Source organism: Chanodichthys erythropterus, chromosome 3, assembly GCF_024489055.1.
Source record: "Chanodichthys erythropterus isolate Z2021 chromosome 3, ASM2448905v1, whole genome shotgun sequence".
In the NCBI taxonomy this organism is placed as follows: domain Eukaryota; kingdom Metazoa; phylum Chordata; class Actinopteri; order Cypriniformes; family Xenocyprididae; genus Chanodichthys; species Chanodichthys erythropterus.
In genome coordinates, this window is record NC_090223.1 from 45,505,978 (window position 1) to 45,527,924 (window position 21,947).

Sequence of the window (21,947 nt, forward strand, 5' to 3'; positions counted from 1 at the left end):
CCAAATCTACACCCTTGGTCATCAGCGTCATTGTCCGGAGCAGAAGGGGGCGGTAATGCATCAATAAGCTGGATGCCAACCGCCGTAGAAGAAGAAGAAGCAGCGTCACTGTAGATTGAAGGCCGATATACACAGACCCAGAAGAGGAGACAATGCTGTAGTTTTCGGATCAGTATTTTTGGACCAAAATGTGTTTTAGATGCTTCAAAAACTTCTAACTGACCCTCTGATGTCACATGGACTACTTTGATGATGTTTTTATTACCTTTCTGGACATGGACAGTATACCGTACATACATTTTCAATGGAGGGACAGAAAGCTCTCGGACTAAATCTAAAATATCTTAAAATGTGTTCTAAAGATGAACTGAGGTCTTACGGGTTTGGAACGACATGAGGGTGAGTCATTAATGACATAATTTTCATTTTTGGGTGAACTAACCCTTTAAGTAGTAGTATTTCATTTAATGGAAACTAATTTTTACCATTAGTTACATGAGGCAAAATAAGTTAGAATGAAGGATGAACTAAAATTCACGAAATTTCAACAACTTCTGCTCACGTATTTGAAGGGTAAACGTCATCGTGACTATGCATTACTTTACAGAGAGCTTACGACCTACAAGCAACATTCTGTTACGTGCTGGTGTTGTAGAGAAGAGGCGTTCACGGACTCCCACAGTAAATGGGTATTTATTAACATAAAGGAGCTAGAAACAACATCCAACACATCAAATAACATTTAGAACAGACAAGGAGTGAAGGGAGTGAGTCCATATATAAAAGGGAGTGCAAACGAGGAAGTACAGGTGATGACGATAAGTGATGATGGGGAGATGATGAGGGAAGTGAGTGCAGGTGTGGAGAACAGGAGGACTGTGGGAAATGAAGTCCGGGGAACACGGGAACTGTGACAGTACCTCCCCCTCCCGGTAGGCGCGACCTCGGGGTGGGCGCCCTGGAGACCTCATGCCGGTGCAGGGAGAGGCATGGGTAGGAGTGGAGGTCTCCAAGGCGGATCCATGAGCCATGGCGGGTCAGGAGCAGTGGGCAGCCACGGCGGGTCAGGTGCAGTGGGCAGCCACGGCGGGTCAGGTGCAGTGGGCAGCCACGGCGGGTCAGGAGCCTTGGGCGGCCATGGTAAAGACCCACCCACATGTGTGTCCCTCACATGTCCCCCACCCATGGGTACTTGGCCCCCCCCAAAAAAATACTTGTGGAGGTTTTGGATAGTCATAGGGAGTCCCAAAAACATCGTGGACATGTGGGTGGAGGAGCATGGCGATGGCTCGGCGGCTGAGACTGGAGCTGAGGGCTCGGCGGCGGCGGCTGGAGCCTAGGGCTCGGCGGCGGCGGCTGGAGCCTAGGGCTCGGCGGCGGCTGGAGCCTAGGGCTCGGCGGCGGCTGGAGCTGAGGACTCGGCGGCGGCGGCTGGAGCCTAGGGCTCGGCGGCGGCTGGAGCCTAGGGCTCGGCGGCGGCTGGAGCTGAGGACTCGGCGGCGGCGGCTGGAGCTGAGGACTCGGCGGCGGCTGGAGCTGAGGACTCGGCGGCGGCTGGAGCTGAGGACTCGGCGGCGGCGGCTGGAGCTGAGGACTCGGCGGCGGCGGCTGGAGCTGAGGACTCGGCGGCGGCGGCTGGAGCTGAGGGCTCGGCGGCAGCTGGAGCGGCTGGCTCGGCGGCAGCTGGAGCGGCTGGCTCGGTAACAAAGTCTATTAACCAGCCAGCATCCTCTGGCGGCCCGTGAAAGGCTGGAGCGGCGGCTGGAGCGGCGGCTGGAGCGGCGGGCTCGGCGGCGGCGGCGGCTAGAGCTGAGGGCTCGGCGGCGGCTGGAGCTGAGGGCTCGGCGGCGGCTGGAGCTGAGGGCTCGGCGGCGGCTGGAGCTGAGGGCTCGGCGGCGGCTGGAGCTGAGGGCTCGGCGGCGGCGGCTGGAGCAGAGGGCTCGGCTGGAGCTGCTGGCTCGGTAACAAAGTCTATTAACCAGCCAGCATCCTCTAGCGGCCCGTGAAAGGCTGGAGCGGCGGCTGGAGCTGAGGGCTCGGCGGCGGCGGCTGGAGCTGAGGGCTCGGCGGCGGCAGGAGCAGAGGGCTCGTCGGCGGCTGGAGCGGCTGGCTCGGTAACAAAGTCTATTAACCAGCCAGCATCCTCTGGCGGCCCGTGAAAGGCTGGAGCGGCGGTTGTAGCGGCGGCTGGAGCTGAGGGCTCGGCGGCAGCGGCGGCTGGAGCTGAGGGCTCGGCGGTGGCGGCTGGAGCTGAGGGCTCGGCGGCGGCTAGCGGCCAGGAGTGGGCAGGACCGTTGAAGCGGTATGTGCAGGGTTCTGGGGTGAGGTGAGCTGGTGATGCCCGATGAGCTGCTGATGGGGTTGGACAAGGACTCTGGTTCTTTTGAATTTTATCCACTACAAAATTAGAACCATTTAAAAAGAGAATTAAATTTAGAGAATCGACTAAGGAGAAATTACAGGCTGGTTCGTTATAACGAATAACTTCCTTGTCCAGTCCCATCAGAAAAACAGCATTAAGGCAAGCATCAGACCCGCTCACCAAATAAGAAACCTCCAAAAACTCCTCCACATACCTCTCCAACGGCCCGCCACCCTGTCGCAAACGGCAAAGTCTTTCCTCTGCATTGAGAGGCTTCGGGGGTACGGGAACAAGGAAAATACCCATCCTTAGAATTGTGGAAGTCCAGCGGTTAAGGTCTTTGCCCGGTTGCATAAAGCACCTTAAGTTTTTCCCTTAAGTATGACACTTAAGGCGTTATTTCCCCTTAACTAAGGGAATGACTTAAGGGTGTTGCATATAATCTCTTAAACTGTTCTCTTAGGTAAGGGAAACCGTTAAGTGTTTAACGACAGCATCCCAGGTTTTGCCGTTAAAAAATTCTACTGTTGCCATGGACACGTTATTTGTTAATACGTATCGTGGTAAGTTTTCACAGAAAACAACATAATATGGATAAGGAAAACAAAAAAGAAAACCAAATATGAAAGAGACGAGAAACTCAAATTGATTGTTTACTCAAAATTGAGATTTCTGCCGTCATTCACTCACCCTGACGCCCTCATGTCGTTCCAAACCCATAAGACTTTCATTCATCTTTGGACAACAAATAAAGATATTTTTAATATTCTCTCATCATTTATGTCCATTTATTGAAAGACATCCATATGATTACGGCTGTGTCGGAAGCTCAAATGTGCGCGCAAGAACCAATGAGGGTTGTTTTTGCGTGTGATGCACGCACGTTTGCGCTTCCGTTTACCATATAAGATATGTTATAAGATGTTATATTTCATCAATGTTTATGTGAATAAACCGCTAAAGTACAATTTGTCTATCATATAAAGCGGCCGATCGTGGCACGTTATACGACTTGGATTGAACCTGCTCACTCTGTGTAACACTTAAGGTGAAGTTTTACGAACCTTACGATATACTTAGGGAAATGAAGGTTAAGGGGCTTTATGCAACACTTACGCATTACTTAAGTGAAAAATATATACTTAAGGGAAATTCTTAAGGGTTTATGACGTTTCGCCTAAAGAAACCCTTAAGTAACACTTAACGGTTATTTTCTGCAACACCCTTAAGTTTAAGGGAAACATAAGGGCGATCTTAAGGGAAAATTACACTTAAGGTGCTTTATGCAACCGGGCACTGTTCTTCTGTTACGTGCTGGTGTTGTAGAGAAGAGGCGTTCACGGACTTCCACAGTAAATGGGTATTTATTAACATAAAGGAGCTAGAAACAACATCCAACACATCAAATAACATTTAGAACAGACAAGGAGTGAAGGGAGTGAGTCCATATATAAAGGGAGTGCAAACAAGGAAGTACAGGTGATGACGATAAGTGATGATGGGGAGATGACGAGGGAAGTGAGTGCAGGTGTGTAGAACAGGAGGACTGTGGGAAATGAAGTCCGGGGAACACGGGAACTGTGACACATTCTGCCTTGAGAGCAAATGGTGCAACCAAATAAAGTACAGATTTAGTTACAAACTAGCTAGTAGTTACTTTTTCTAAAGTGGAATTTACATTCCAATTTAAGAAAGAACTTACGAACAGATGGTGCAACCCTACCAAGGTCTCCCTCATCTACTTGTGATCCGATCAACCAAAAATACATCTTAATACCAGGTGTAAACAGGGCCTAAGATATATTGGTTACCCATTTTACAGCAGCCTCGTGTATGTGGGATGTTAAGTGCCCAATACAAATAATCAGGGTTTAACCTCCATATTTCTAAATCTGCAACGACTTCATTCCCCCTTGCTCCCTAGACTATAGTTTTTCAGGCAAATGTTTGTTTTACATGAATTAAAAGCAGAGTATTGATGAATTGACAACTTTCCCACTTCAATATTTGTTTCTCACATCTTACATGTTATTGTAAGAAAGAGATTAACTCTAAAAATGAGGCAAAACAATGCAACTTCTATGCACCATGTGCACAGAACTGTATCGACTCAGAAATGTGTTTAAACAAACCATTGAGCACAAATTAAAAAAGAAACAGCAAACTGACTTTATGATCATGATTCAAATCAAAACGCAAGTCAGTGAATCCCATGCATGAATCCCGTCCTCAGCTTTCACAGTGGCCCAGTGATACTTGATGTCAAATAATCCTGTCAAATGCCACCATCCATAGCTACAAAGGTACTGCTAAAGCATGTGATGATAGTTAAATCCCAGAAACCCTGAGTATATCCACCCCGCATGATAATCTTAGCATGACACAGTCAGCCAAAGGCGAATTCTAAGAGAACTAAGCAAACAGAAATTCACTGTCTTAATGTGCCTCAGCCCTAGGCATCTATCAGCATTGAGAATGTTTTACAACACTTTGACACCTCAAACCAAAAACGTCAAGAAGAGAGCATCAAATATGTTTGCGAGGAGGTAAAGAACAGAGGGAACTGTCAGAAAGCGCCAACGCGCTATGAAGAAATGGGCACATTACAAGAGTAGCAAATTAAACTATCTGTTATTAAACACTAGGTATAACATTCCCTCCTCTGGCAACGCTCTGTTGGTTAACTAATTATCATGCCACATTCATTTTCTATGCCCCGAAGCATTTGCTGGATTTAACCAAGGTGGCGCGTGCATGTGTTCAGCAGGTTTATTTCAAAACAGATCTCTGTGCGAGCGATTCAGCAGGATCTGTGGCTATACAAACCCAAGGGCTGCTGGGATTGCTTCATTTACATTCCACAGATTGCATCAGGAATTCTGAGACGTTTTCCTTTTTTTTCCCGCCTGTTAATTGGAGACAGCATGCACCGAAAAACATATGCACTGACACGTAAGCACAATAGGAGCATCACAGGCGAATCCCTAATTAGAGAGCGTTAATGACTACAACACATGCTTGACCATGAGCGTGATATTCTATCAGTCAGTGAAGCACTGCCATTTTTCCCTGGACTCGGTCGTATCCACCACGTACGACGGTCAGGCATGCGTTCATTTTGCATCGAGAGGCGGTCGTTGTGGCACACACTTCTTGCTATCCATCTGAAGATGTGTTTACAAAGCTTTCATTTCTGAACGATTCTCAGCCCAGCGAGCGCGGCCCCAGCGTGACGTTGATTAGGAGGCTTGTCAGAAATAAACTGGAGAGCCCCATTTCTCCACAAACCTGTATTCATTTAGTTCTGCCAAGTTATACAGTGCCATATCTCTGCAGGAAAATCCAGCATGACATGAGAGCGAATTTTGCCCTTTTAAAAAGAGGGTTAATCTTTCTTTCTTTCCCACAGCAACCTCAATCTCTCTCCGGCCCGCATGGTTTGTGTGATCCCGGGCTGCTGCGGTAAATTAAATTAAATAAACCCATTAGTTACAGCACTGCTACCTTCTCACCTCTGCCCAGATGCACTTTCATGGTTTGTTGGCCTTTTGAAGTAACCGGAGGACTGAGTATGTGGAAGCTGTGACCTTGAATGAGTTTGGGTTCATTGTTTATCGAGAAGATCAATTAAACCTTTGTGTGTTAACACATTTCCAACTGCGTTTTCCAGGTAAAAAAAAAAAATGAACACGGATTCCCAAAGTAAATCATACTTGAGGTTGTGTTAAATACAGGTAGGTGAGAGGAAAAATGGGGGTGGATGGCTGTGAAGAGAGAGTTTGCGTCACTGCAAACACTTTAAAAATGTGTGGCATGAGTAACTGAATGGAGATCACCAATCTGGCAACACGCTGACAGCCCGAGCTGCATGTCTGAAAGGAAATAGTCTTATTTCATTATTTCTTTCACATTATTTCATTCTGTCTGTTGTGGTAAATCATGAAAAATGTGTATTATCTTTGAGATAAAAGAAGGAAAACCTGAATAACGCTGAGAGAGAACTTAAATGAGGATGAGTGGAGAACAAAGAACATTTAGAATACCTCAACAAGTGGCATACGTCTCCCTCAATTTCCTAACTCCCTTCATAAAAACAAGACCCCTTATTTTTATACCTCATTTTAAACACTGCAGGTAACCAAAAAGGTATGTTTTAACCAAACATGAACTCAAAGTGGTTTAGTATTCTTCAAGAAATGAACAATCACAGAGGGGTATGCAATACAGTGCAACAGTTGGGTTCTGGAAGTAAAAAATCCTATTCAGTGTCTCCATAGAGAAAATTGCTTTTAACAATTCTGCAGAAGATTTTCAAGATATACATACTGTGAGCTCAGAGGCTATTAAACTATGTTTGTATTCAAGCCAGCATAATTTGGACTTTTAACAAATAATGGTAACACTTTATAATACTGTTCCATCATTAATGAAAAACTACAAAGATGAGTAACGCAGTATTAATATTGTAGTAACTGCTATTAAATAACAAGAAATTCTGATAAACAAATTAGTAATAGTGCTTAGTTCACTATTAGCTAATCAGTAATACTTTCAGTATTTTTTTTATGTCTACAGTAATTACTATCATGCTTTTCACTTTAGAATACTGATCCAAATAATTAGTAATTCCTTCTGAAGGATGTAATAACTTTTGAGTTATTACTAGTGAGTTGCCATGATCTTCATTCTAATTCTAATATTCTTCAGAAAAATCCTCCAGCTCCTGCAGATTCATCAGTTTTCAAGCATTTTTGCATATTTGAACCATTTCCAGCAGTGACTGAATGATTTTGAGATTCATCTTTTTACACTGAGGACAATTATTTAAAAAGGTTAAACATTCACTGATGCTCCAGAAGGAAACACGATGCATTAAAAGTCGGGGGGTGAAAACTTTTGAACAGGATGAAGATGTCACAATTTTTCTTATTTTGTTTAAATATCATTGTTTTTCATTCAGTACTGCCCTTCGGAAGCAACAGAAGATACTTGCATGTTTCCTGGCAGAAAAATTAAGTAAAATTTCACCCCTCGGCTCTTAATGCATCGTGTTTCCTTCTGGAGCATCAGTGAATGTTTGAACCTATTTTAATAGTTGAGTTTGAGTCCCTCAATTGTCCTCAGTGTGAAAAGATGAATCTCAAAATCCTATAGTCACTGCTGGAAAGGGTTCAAATATGCAAAAATGCTTGAAAACTGATGAATCTGCAGGAGCTGGATGATTTTTCTGAAGAACAGAGCTCAGTTTAACTGCTCAGGACAAACAAGAGACTCATGAACAACCATCACAAAACATAAAAACTGTCGTGGATCATCAGGTAACCACACACAGTATTGAGAATCAATGGTTCACAAACTTGTGGGGGTTATTTTAAAGATTCATCTATTGTTTTGTCTTGTGAACTAAATGCAAACATCTTCTATGTAAAATATCTTACTCAGGACAGTACTAAACAAAAAATAACATGCATTCTTTATTATCCCTCTTATTTTATTAAAATAATTCTCATTTTCACAGATTCTGCCTCTGTATATATATATATATATATATATATATATATATATATATATATATTGTAAGTTATGCGTGTCAGTTATGCGCGTCAGTTATGCGCTATATAATTGCGGGGCAAATTAATTGCAATATTAATTTAATAATAAAAGTAGCATGATAATAAGAATAATTTAATAGCCCTGCGTGCCCATCCGCTATACGCCACTGTGAAGAGCTAAATGGCATTGAACAGGCACGGCATCAAAGCAATTAACTGTTTTATCCAAATCCACACGCGTGGACCGTTCATTGTTCAATGCTGCAATGTCCGAGTCTCTCCTGTCTCGTCGCGTTTCTCGTGTTTTCAGTCGGCGCAACCAAGAAAAAATACTTTAACATGATGCGCGTTCATCGGCACAGTCAAGAATAACTTAAAGAGGTTGCCAATGTTTACTAGACTGTTGACTAGCTTTGACTCTCTGAACAGTGAAATTCATACAGATCAACTTGAGGGTGAGTAGGTGATGACAGAATTTTCATTAATGGGTGAACTTTTGTTAATAAATAATAATTTCAGATCTGTTTGATTTAGTTCATGGATTTTAACTCTTTTGAAGTTTTTTTTATTATTATTCCTATGGAGAAAATGAAAAAAAAAAAAAAAATGCTTCCACAACCAAAAAGTCATCTACAGCTTTGAAAGACAAAGTATCGCAAAGTTACTTGCCGATATTGCTAGAAAATGACAGGATATGGTGTGACTCCAATTTACTCCCTTCCAAACACTACACATCCTATCTTTTATGACAATTAAATATCATTGTCAAGGAATTTTAATTGCATTATGCCATTTAAATGCATTATGCTGCTTGCAAAAAGCAACACTTGCCATCTATGATGTTACTAGGCAGGCACAGAACAAGCAAAGTATGTCAACAAAACATTGCCTGACCCAACATCTCAAATGCCAATAATCAAAATTACCCCAACAAAATAATCACCTTTTGATACACCAATTAGAAATTATCATAAGCCTCAAAGGCATCCTTTTTCATCTCATCAGCTTAGTCCAGATCTCAAAGGAGGCTTGGCACATGTGGCAGCTGCTGTATAAAAAACTATTGTGAGCTATTGCGAGACATTCTCTTGGGGTGTCTGATTAATGGTGTATGCATATTATTGACGCCAGGCAGATTGAAACCTCAATAGACAATGGCACAGGAAAAATTCCCAAAAATCGCATTCAAAGTCAGTGAAGAACAGATCTACGAAATCTAACCACCAGAACTTGGTGTGTTGAAACTATGTTGCACTCAGTTTACACTTCCAAAATACCATCCCTACATTGTTTCACACTATGCTAAAATTATTCTAGCTGAATACCTCATGGTGATTCCAGGCAAGGAAAAGCACATGAATAAATAAACAACAGAAAGCAATGAGAAACTTCAAAGGCAATGGGACAATCACTGCAAACAAGCTTTTGGAAGCCAATGAATGTGTTTGTCTTTGTGTGTGACAGTGACTCAGGGGTGTTAACAGAGGAATTAGCTCACACCTACGGAGTGTAAGCACATCTCACCGCCATAATTGAATTAAGCCTGTCACAATCTTCTAAGCTGCGTATATTGTTGAAGAAACGGGTGGTGTGAGCTATGTCACAGATCCTTCACAGAGCTAAAAAGCTGCCTCGCTGGGTTGTTTGTTCATTTTTGGTTGTTCTCAAAACCTTCATTTCCAATCTATCATTCCGCTGGCAAACTGTTTCACGTTGTTCCAAACCCATATTTTCCATTGGACACAAATAGTAGTAGTTTTTTGAAGAGTAGTTTTTGAAGAATCGCCGCACAGAACAAGTACATAGTGATTTAGTGCTTAGTCAAGACCAAAAAAAGATGCACGTAAGCAGCATAAATGTTTATAAGAGTAGCCCGTGCAACTTATTTCAAGTCTATTGAAGCCAAACCGATGTTGTTGTCAGATTATCAATGGAAAACAACTTAAATTATGATCTTTTCTTCACACAAACCTAAAGACATATGACTCGGAAGAACACTTGGAGCACTAATGTACAAAACTTATGGTACTTTTTTGTCCTTTAAAGGGTTAGTTCACCCTAAAATGATCATTTTCTCACCCTCAAGTCATTCTAAAACCATAACACTTTCAACTTTGTGAAACACAAATGAAGATATTATTAATAACACCTACTGTAAGAGATTGATGTGCCTCTATTGAAAGTTCATTCTCCTAAAACATTCTCACTTCAAAAAGTTCATAAAGACATTATAAAATGTAATCCATATGAATCAAGCTGTTTAATCCAAGTCTTGTGAACAGATGATCAATTTATATGATGAACAGATTTAATACAAGCTTTTATTCATATTTAAGCATTGATCAATGCGCATACATATCTTTGCTGTTGGGCGGAAACTTCATATGTCCAAAGCCGCGACTTTTCAGGAAATTATAATAATTAAACACTGTGTTGTCAGAGTTGATATTGAGGCTTTATACAGTAGTCAACATTTGAAGTGGATCAAAACCTTTTAATCAAAGTTGTCCTAAAACCTTCATCTTCGGACAACTTTGATTAACTTTTTTGATCCACTTCAAATGTTGACTACTGTATATGGTCAGACAGTTGCATGTGTCATTATGGCCACTTACACACTGAAGCTCAGTTCACCTTTACGCTTTCTGTACACACACAGTTCAGTAAAATACAGGAGTGTCAACTGCATTCTGGGGGCAGTTGTTTCAATGCATTCAATCAATGCATTGATCAATGCTTAAATGTTGCCTAATGGATAGAGAGTCGGACTTGTAACCCAAAGGTCATGGGTTCAAGTCTCAGGTCCGGCAGGGATTGTTGGTGAGGGGAGTGAATATCCAGCGCTCTCCCCACCCTCATACCACGACTGAGGTGAGACCCTTGAGCAAGGCACCGTACCCCCAACTGCTCCCCGGGCGCCGCAGCAATGGCTGCCCACTGCTGTGTGTGTGCACTTGGATGGGTTAAATGCAGGGCACAAATTCCGAGTATGGGTCACCATACTTGGCCACATGTCACTTCACTTCACTTCACTACAACCAAATTAACTCCCGAAAAATACAGGTAGTGACAACAGCATTTACAGAAATTCTATGCAGTGTGTACGGAACCAAACTCGACAACTAGTTGTTAATGGAGTATTTTAACGTTCATCGGAGATGTGTCTCCCTTCTGTATTTGGTGAATCACATGGAAAGCACAGTCTTTGACTAACTCCAGTTGCCAGATCTTGCTAGTAAAATCAGCGAACAAACAATAAGCCCATAATAAACTGAAATAAATCGAAATGCTTTATGCTGAAAATAAGACCAAAATATCATGATTAATGTCTGCTCAGTTTAAGAACTCCACGAGACAAGCTTAAACAACAAGCCCAAATCGTTTATAATGAGTGATCAAGGCAACACAGAAAGAGCTCGCTCTGTGTGAAACAGGCTGTACAAGCATAAACAAAATATGACGCCTCCGTCAACTAGTTCAATTGCTGAAAATAACAGTGTTTTCTCACTGTAATATTACAAAAAAAAAAAAAAGTGTTTTGTCACTTTAATATTACTTTGGTCACAATAACGGATACAAAACACAAGAGACGCCGGAACGTCGCTATGGTTTCTAAGCTGTCATCGGATTTTTGAGAGTGAGTCGTGTTCTGTACAGACATGTAATGACAATTTAGGGGATTCACTCCCGCATTTAAATTTGGTTGTAACTCCTGAAACTTACAGTGTGTACGTGGCCTATATTATTAACATTTTACCAAAATCAAGCTTCAAATAAAGTTACAAGATTTTTGATAAGTGAATTTTGGACATGTGTTTTGTCTGTCAGTTGCGAGGCCACATCTGAGGTTCGGTTTTGTATCAGTTTGGTTTCAAAACGCGATAAACGGCATTTAAAAAAAAAATGAGTTTCCGCCAAAATCAGTATTGTTTCTGGTCAGTATTGAAAAGTCATTTATTAAATTTGCACAAAATGCGACATCAGTCGTGTTATTCTGTCATGTTTTCTCCCTTTCTTTCCAAAACGTGACAAACGCCAGTCTCCTTTTTCTGCAGAACGCAATATATTCGCTCAACCAATCACAGCGCACCATTCCACCTATTGTAAACATTGAAGGCTTTTTTAAAAAGTAATACCAATAATACCAATGTACTCGGCAAATGTGTTTATTTAATATATAATTTAAATATATAATATAAATATAAAAACAATATAAATACTCTTTAATCGGTAATGACAAATAATTTATAACATTGACAAGATGACCCGTTGAATTCATTTTGGGAGCGACGGCTTAATGTATTTTTAGTAAAATGCCTGTATATAAGATAAATATTGGCAAAGTTTAGACTCTGTCATATATGTGAATCAACTTACTTTGTTGTGTTTTTTCAATTTGAAAAATAAGTTTTATATTGATGGATTAATTGCATTTTGAAAAAAAAATAAGTGTCATGGATTTATTGCATTTTGAGAAAAAAATAATATGTTTTTATAATAAACTTTTTAAAATCGAATTGTAGATTTGAATTCAATATTGTTCATTAAATATGGTAAACGGAAGCCTCAAACACACTTGATTGACACATGTAATTCCTGTAGAAAAATAACAGCATACAAGTGTAGAACAACATGAAGGTGAGAAAACTATGACAGAAATTTCACTTTTGGGGGAACTATTCCTTTAACTAGAATCCTCTATCTGTCAGGGCCATATGGTGTATTAGGATTTCTGTGTACTGTGTCAGATGTCACAGAGAGATGCAGGTGAAGCCATGTGTCACATTCCTAGCAGGGAATCAGATTTTTTTTCATCCCTACAGCTCCTCTGAGGAACAGTAAAGCCCTGCCACGATAAATGTCAGGTCAGAGGAGCAGCCGTGAGACACGCTGGAAGCCGCATGTTTGCCCTCTCTGCGTGGTTTCAACATGTCAAAGTTCCTGTCTGAACTGCTTTAGCTTGTTTTTGGGTCATGTCTTGAGACTGTATCACTCACCGAACACGCAAAAAGGGAGGGGGGAGCTGCAGGAAACGCAGGGAGAAAATTAGAATCTTGTCAAGTATGACTGACATGCCTATTTGTCCCAGAGAATTCTCATTCAGAGAGATTTTAAGATGGCTGTAAACCAGTTCTTTGTTGAATGAAATCGTTGTTCCTTCTGACTGGAAACACATCATGACAAATCCGTGGAAAGTAAATAATCCCTGGGAGAATTCATTTAAGCTCAAAATGACTTAAGTTTACACTTTATTTTTGGCTCAAAATAAATAATTTAATACTTGAGGCAGCGGCTGTCATTTTCAAGTAATCCATCCACAATGTTGGTCTAAAAAGAAAAAAAGTAACAAAGCTTAAATAGCCTCCCTATTTGCTTTGCAATGAGAACAAGGCTCACGTTTTCATCCACAGACACAAAGCCGGACAGAAGCTGGGCTTTAATGGCAGATTGTGTGATGATGCCAATATTTTAATGCCTGCAAATTAAATTGACAAATTAGATTCTTAGCATAAGTGAATTAAACTTGTGGAATTGGATGAAGATCATCACTTCAGAAACTTTCTAGCACGACTCAGCCCAGCAGGCAGCAAGGATGTCTGTCAGAAAGAGCAAAGCGTCGAGTGAGTAAGAAAAAAATGTATTCCAGAATCTTGACGGTGGGTGAATTTTCCTCTCCTGGCCTTCAAAGATAAAATGCTGGGATTCGGCGTATAGCTCTGGTGCCACAAAAAAAAAAAATGGACTCGAATAACCCGGAAGGCCGACCTCTGAGTAAATTGCGCAATATGAGCTCACTTTTCACCTTGACTCTTTAGGCCATGGAGAACCTTTCTCATAGACTGCGGCGGCGTGTGAACGCTTACGCCTTAATGCTCTTTGACTTTAAATCCCAGATGTAATTGAACTGTCAAGACTGCTGTCTGGGAATGTTTCCGGAGGGCCAAACAATATGTGCGTGAGTATCCGTGCAACCCCGAAAGCCGAATACAGATTCCAGAGGATGCCTACATATCATCAATATGTCAAAACAAAGCAACAGCACGAGTACATTTGAGATTTTCATACGTCAGGAGATGCGGCAGCTGAATCTCAGCATTGGAACGGCACAATGTTTGCACCTAGCTAAAGGATGACAGGAAGGGTGATAAACTTGTGAAGTGGCAAGGCGGACGCTCCTGTAGTCACTGGGCCTCTTTTGTGCTGGTGAATTTAATTAAGTGGAAATAGGGGGATGAGACAGACCTGACTGCTGCAGTCCACTCGCTCTCGACAGGCACAGGGGCATGCTGCTAATTAAAAAGTTTAATTCCACGACTGCCGCGTTGGCATCCGAGTACCCAGAGGTGCGTCCTTGCACGCCTTGGCGGAAGCTTATCAGGAGCAGGCAGATTGGGGCATCCCAAGGAGGTGCAAGAGCTAGGCTGTGCGGAGAGAGATGGCATCCAGCTTGAGCTGGGAGGCGGCCCACCTCCCCTTACAGCTTTGAGCCAGCAGTCGGGAGGCGAGAGTCGGGTTGAACTGCAGCGCGGCGTGCTGAGGCAAGGTAAACAAGGGATAAACGGTGGATTTGGGTTCTGTCCTGCTTCGCTCAGCAGTGGATCTGCATCTGTGACTTACTCCTCCTGTCAGAGGCTTGTGTCTCGACTTCTGACAGGAAGGAATCAACTCTGCATGCTGTTCATACTCCTCACAAACTCTCGGACGATTTGCTGCACCCAGTAGCCCGAAAAGTGTTAGAACACTTAAGCCACGCTTAAAAACGTCAGAATTTTATTGCATTAGATACTCAAAATATCAAAGCAAGTGGCATCTGCAATGAAACCAAGCTGGAGTTTTTCTCAAAACAAACTTCGCTTTTCCGAGCCATTTTTAAAAGTGTCAGGATTTTAATGTCAGCTTCGAAGCTTTCCGAATCTTTTGTTTCGAATCAGTAGTTTGGAGCTCGTATCAAATTGCCAACGTCATGTGATTTCAGTAAACGAGGCTTCGATATGGCTTAAGTGTTTCGAAATTTTAATGGTTCACCACTGGGGGGGGCGTGACTTTGGCAGTTTGATATATACACTCCGAACCAGTGATTCAAAACAAAAGATTAATAAAGCTTCAAAGCTTAATGAAGCAGTGTTTTGAAATCGCCCATCACTAGATATTGTTGAATAAAGTCATTATTTTGTTTTTTTTGGTGCACAAAAAGTATTCTCATCACTTCATGACATTAAGATTGAACCACTGTAGTCACATGAACTGTTTTAAATATGTCTTTAGTAGCTTTCTAGGCACTGAAAGTGTTAATTATCTTGCTGTCAATGCACTCCTCACTGAGTCATCGGATTTTAACTAAAATATCTTAATTTGTGTTCTGAAGATGAGCGAAGGGTGTAGAACAACATGAGGGTGAGTAATAAATGACAACATTTTTGGGTGAACTAACCCTATAAAGTGTTTTTGAATGTAAAAGGTTGCCAAAGTTTCAAAGATTAAAGTGCAGAATTAATGGACATAATGTTTCCCAAAAGGAAGGACCGATTCTGAACTGCCTGAAAAAAGTAATCAGTAATTCCAGGCTTACTTCCTGGATTCCTACCAATCTATGGTTTGTAACAAATTTGCATAATGTCGACATGTTGAGAAGATGCCATTTTCTGCACTGCAAAAGTGAATCCACTTTGCATGCGCTAACAAAAGGATAAAGACTCGTGCTCATGGTCATGGGTGTTTGACTGTAAGAGGTAGACCAATCACAACAGACTGGGCCATCTGACCAAACAGAGCAAAGTAGGAAAAGGAGAGAGGCTTAAAGAGACCAACTCCTTAATTGCACCATTTCAGACACTGTGAGAAAAGAGGTGATGCTGCAATGTTATAAGAAAAAGTGGTGATATATATATATATATATATATATATATATATATATATATATATATATATATATATATATATATATATATATATATATATATATATATATATATATATATATATATATATATATATATGGATGCATGCAAATATATTGTAGGAGACGCATACCATGGATGCACGCAAATATATGGTAGGAGACCTACAAAACAAAATTATAAGCCTTTAAAATAGCATAATAGACGCACTTTAAAGGAATATTCCATTATAAGGTAATATCTGTTAATGGCGTCTCTGGCATGTTAGCGATTACCTCAGAAAATAATTATGATTAATACCTTAGTTTGTTAACCCTTAAATGCATGACTATTTCTCCAATCATTCTTACATATTCGGGTCTTTATCGACCCAGATCTAAATCTAACATGGAAGGATCTCTACCTGTTGTGATAATATAAAACTCCTCTGATAATAGAGTAACAATTACAGAAGAATAAAATAAAGCATATTTTGTTTGAGCAGATATTTTATTTTATCATCACTATCCTCGTCAGAGCTCATTTCCCAGTACATTCAGCAAATAATAGGCTAGTTTTATGTTTGAGGTCATGGATATGAGCCCATTCGCAATCTCAAATGTATTCTCAAAACTATATAATTTTCAACATCTTCAAAATCATTATTTCGATCACTAACAGCTTCACCAGAACCATCCTGTAACAGTTACAGTCATATTTGATTGCGTTCAGTACTTGCTCTGCAGTAAAACGCTGAGCCATTTCATGTTTTTCTTATTATTTTGTTTTCTGTCTGAGTGAGTCGTCACTTCAGCATTGTGTATCAGACATTGCCACCTTGTGGAATAAAGGTGAATTGCACTTATACCGTCATCTAAGATTCAATTATTGTTGTGCAGAAAAAAATATACGTACACTCATACACACCTCGGGTCGTTAGCGACCCTATACAATTTTTACAAAAAATGAATACAAAAATAGTCATTTTTTTATAATTTTGTGATTTTTTTTTTTTTTCATGTTTTATTCTTTATAATGAATTGATTGAGGAATACCAAGAAGGTTGATGTCTAACTTTAAAAAATGAACGAGGAGGATGGTAGTGAATGACGTTCCGGGTCACTAAAGACCCGAGGTATGCATTTAAGGGTTAAAGCAAACAGTTATGCACATACAATGGAAGTCTATGGGGCAAACATGCAAGATGCTGTTGACAGAGTTTAACTTGCCTATATCTCTCAATATTCCTTTAAACTTTAAAAAGTTGTTAGGAATGAGACATTTCTGAAGTTCTACTCCTTTACAGGAAATAAGGAGGCAATAAATAGTTGGTGAAATTAGAGCACTTCATTGTGTAGCCTTGTACGGAGCAAGAACAATGCGTAGGCTTCAGCAATGTATATCTCTCTCATTGATCTGAATGTATTTTATCTCCAACAAAAAGGAAGAGACCTTGGTGTAGGCAATGCTGATTCTTTGCTATCTCTTGAAAGGCCACCTCTGTTACATGCTCACGACCAGACACAAAGATGGAAAAACTCTCCTGAGGTCAAATAGCCCAAGGATCTCCAGCTCTCAATACTGTGTGGGGGACTATTGAATAGAATGAATAAATAACAGATCAGAGAAGATGCTAAAATCCTGCAACAAGTTGGATACATATATTATATTCAATTTTATCCAATATAGCATATCTCAACTGTTCTCTTTCCCTGACTGCGTGTTATAAAAAAGTTGCCAGCCACCACCAGCATTTTTGATAATTTTCACAAAAATGTCATGGTCCCTATAGAATATTTGTTGTATGAATATCTAAACATACAGTACATCAAAAGAAAGAATGGCCCCTCTGCTTTAAAAAATAAATAAATAAATAAAATTCTAGCTTCATGCATACTTTTTTATCAACACTTGAATATGGGTAAGTTTCATTAAAAAAGCAACATTTTGAGCAAAAAGCTGAGAAAATCATGCTTATGTCAAAGACTACGTCTAGATCGGATTCAGGATGATGATCAAAATATAGATGGAGTAGATGTAGTCCATCAACACTCCCAAAGCTTATACAGTCCTATAGCTCATCCTGGGTCGACATTTCATTAAGTAACGTTAGGCAGTTTTGATTTATATGCTGTTTAATGTTGATGGTTGAGAGCTATATACAAAATACTGTCATGAAACTCTAGATGGCGCAGGCTAATAGGTCCTTTAACTCAACCTGCTCATAATCCATCGTTATCTATAGGACACAGCTGATTGGTTCCTGCTGTATCAGTAGCCAATGAGCTTGTGTGCTAAACCTTCAAAATACTTTTACCTTAGAGGTTCAGCGCACTTCAGACACCCTCCACCTTCCCCAGCTCCACCTGTATAGATCTTCTACGGGTAATTCATGTTCGCTAATCACCAAATGGATGCAAAAATAATAAACATTTTCTGCCATTGTTCTAACAAACAGATAGTCTTGCCCTAAATGCCAATGTTGCTGTATCAGGCTAGTCAAGATACTCAAAAAAAGAGCAATGTTATTCCCCACAAACAGCTTACTTGGAGTTGTCTCTGTATTTAAGCTGGAAATGTTTTAACACTGCAAAAATTACACACTTCAGCTTTAACGTTCTCCCTTTTTTTTTCTTTTGCCTTCCTGCCCTCCTTTAATCTGAGAATGGACCCCAGCAGTGGTGCGCTTCATCTAATGATGCCGAGCTATTATTATTTGACAGAGGGAAAGCATTAACCACTCAGTGAAAGTGAGGCTTCTTTTAAAAGCAGACAGGAGTTTAACGGAGCATCCGGTCCTCCTTGACAAGCTTTTTAAACATTGCATCAGGCTATAAAGGAGGAGCACCATCATATTTCAAGACTGAAAAGACTACTCCGAACTCCTCCTGATATATATGCGTAGCAAATTAAGTCCAAAGTGCCTTCACTACTGGATGTTTATTCATGGCGGTTTTAAAAGGTAATAAAAAAAGCCAATATTAAAACACAAATGTTGAGATGTTTCAAACTGTCACATTAATGTTTAATGTCATAACAAATAACAGTTAAGAGTTAACTTTCCGTTTATTTTTGTTTTGCTACATTTAACCTCGCATTTGATGCTGTGTAATACCAGCTTGTCTGTGAGTCTTTGCATGTAGAAAATTTGTAAATCGAGTTGCCTTCATGTGCATCTTAAAGGTACAGTTCACCCAAGAATGAGAATTCTGTCATCATTTACACGCCCTCATGATGGTCCAAACCTGTATGATTTACTTTATTCCGTGGAACATAAAAGAAGATATTTTGAAGAATGATTGAACTTTTTTGTCTATAAAATGAAAGTCAATGCAACATTTTTTGTGTGTGTGTGTGTGTGTGTGTGTGTGTGTGTGTGTGTGTGTGTGTGTGTGTGTGTGTGTGTGTGTGTGTGTGTGTGTGTGTGTGTATGTGTGTGTGTTCCACAGAATACATTAAGTCATACAGGTTTGGAAACTACATGAATGATGACAGAATAGGTAGTTACATGTTGCACGCTATTTATTATACTATATAACGACTTGCTATAGTTATAATATAGTAATATTTGTGTAATTACACTGTAATAATGTCACCTGAAAAAAAAAAAAAAACTTTTTCCTTTACATGATGGTGTAAATCATTAATTTATGCAAATTATTTACATTTATGAACTTATTATGTACCATATAACGACTTGCTATAGTAATTATATAGTAATATTTGTGTAATTACACTGTAATAATGTCACCTGAAAAAAAAATAACTTTTACATTATGGTGTAAATCATTAACTTATGCAAATTATTTACATTTATGAACTTACTATGTATAACGACTTGCTATAATAATAATAATATAGTAATATTTGTGTAATTACACTGTAATAATGTCACAAAAGTAACTTTTTTTCCTTTTCATTTATGGTGTAAATCATTAACTTATGCAAATTATTCACATTTATGAACTACATGTTTCATGTTTAAGCTTTACAGCAACAGCTAAGTGTGAAATTAGCCACTTCTGCAAAAATGCTAATCAGTTTGCAAGCATTTGGTGAGATTATTGACTCAAAAAGCCAATATTAAAACACAAATGTTGAGATGTTTCAAACTGTCACATTAATGTTTAATGTCATAACAAATAACAGTTAAGAGTTAACTTTCCGTTTATTTTTGTTTTGCTACATTTAACCTCGCATTTGATGCTGTGACGTATTGCATATCTAGCCTGACATTTAATGCAGGTGTGATAATTTTCCCATTGGTGTGTATGGTAGGCCATTTCAAATCTGATATTCCTGCAAGCTATACATATGTCAAATGCCAAGCGCATGTGGAAACAAATTTAAGGCCGCTTAAGGGATTTTCCAGGCTCAGAGACATTAAAACACACAAGCACTCTTAGGTGTTATTTATGTAAGCTTGTCATTCCCTGGTCTAATGAGCCCCACACAAGGAGCGTAATGAAACAGCTCGCATTAACACCCGGGCAAATGAACGAATGTTACAAGTTCGGCTCTCTCTGAAGTGAATTGCGGCAGATGTTGCCCGGCCCTAAAGCTCTGAGTCACAGCCCAAGGCTAGCAGATCCAAGCAGAACCAGCACACACCGCAGTGTGGCTTAATGCTCATTCGGTCTCTACCCCTCAGCCGCTCTTTGTACGAGCGTCTCCACACCGTAGGCAACTGCTCAGCTGAATGATGATAGGTCTATGTAGAATACCACTCTGAAGAAAAACAGCCTTGCTGTAATAACTGCACTGGTTCAGATTGCAAATGGAGTGGAGAGATGTAAACTAGGAAATATGGTTAGCTGATGAAGGCTGACGAGTCAAAAGCGTGCTGAGGAAGGGTATGTGGGAGCACATACACCTGAGTAAGCACCTCATGATTTGAGCACACCTGGGAGTCCGAAGCCCAGGCGTGCTGAAAGCGCTCAGCCGGAGCATTCACTGCACCTGGCTCTACTGAGCAGCGACTGTGAACATGAATTCGCCATGAAATGAAACAGTCATGCTGCTGTAGTAATTAGGCTGAAGCTGGACTAAAGCATCCGCTGCAGCCTGGAACTTCGTCACTCTTGAATCATCACATATGTGTTAGTCTACTGACTAATTAAATGCTAAAGCTTCTCTAAAAAAGCACTTAATGACCACTAAGTCATACATACTTGAATGCAATACGTACAGAAGTAGCCTATATTTCAGAAAAGTTATTAATTATACCAGGCTGCTGACAAGCAAGTACACCTGATCAAGCAGTCAGGCCTGATCAAAATTTTTTTTTTTTTTTTTTTTTTTTTTTTTTTCTCCCAATAATGATGTATACTATATATATATATATATATATATATAAAAAAAAAAAAATCTGAAAATGCTATGAAAAGAAAATACTATAATGGTAAACAATTCTTGCAATATCTGAATGCAAGCACTTTTTCATAGTAAAAGAAAGGAAAGAGAACTGATATATGGGCTAATGATATAATACTCATTGATTATATGAGGTTTTTGCCTGGATCTATCAAATTATATATATATATATATATATATATATATATATATATATATATATATATATATATATATATATATATATATATATATATATATATATATTAAACATTTTTTAATTATTTTTAATCAGTAGATTGTCATTTTCAAATGGTAGATTGGCATAATCATTCATCATTATTTCTTTTCATTTTATTTTCTTGTTTTAAAAGATGAATAATACAAATAGAAAAAAATATAAAATAATAATAATAATATATCAAAAAGTTATAAAATATATTTGAGTAGCTTATTCACCAAATCAAAGTCGCTGTCATGAAGGAAGCCATTTTGTTGTCATGTGACAAGAAAACCATAAAACCAAAATGTAAAAATGTAATATGCTTAAAGTATTTTATATAAATATTTCACACACACACACAAACATATATATATATATATATATATATATATATATATATATATATATATATATATATATATATATATATATAAATATATATATAAATAAATATATAAAGTTAAGTATTTCAATGGATGTTTACACCACTTGACGTTAAACCAATTGTTTTGTAAAAAAAATGGTATAAAGTATATTAAACTAATATAAACACATAGATGCCGTAAAAAAATATTATATAT

The 21,947-nt window shown here is 39.4% G+C and overlaps 1 protein-coding gene across 1 annotated transcript in view; it reads right to left on the reverse strand.

The window, feature by feature from the left end:
• Nucleotides 1–21,947, reverse strand: part of hs3st4 (heparan sulfate (glucosamine) 3-O-sulfotransferase 4) — a 152,754-nt gene that overhangs the window by 130,024 nt on the left and 783 nt on the right. The gene's annotated exons all lie outside the window — the stretch shown is intronic.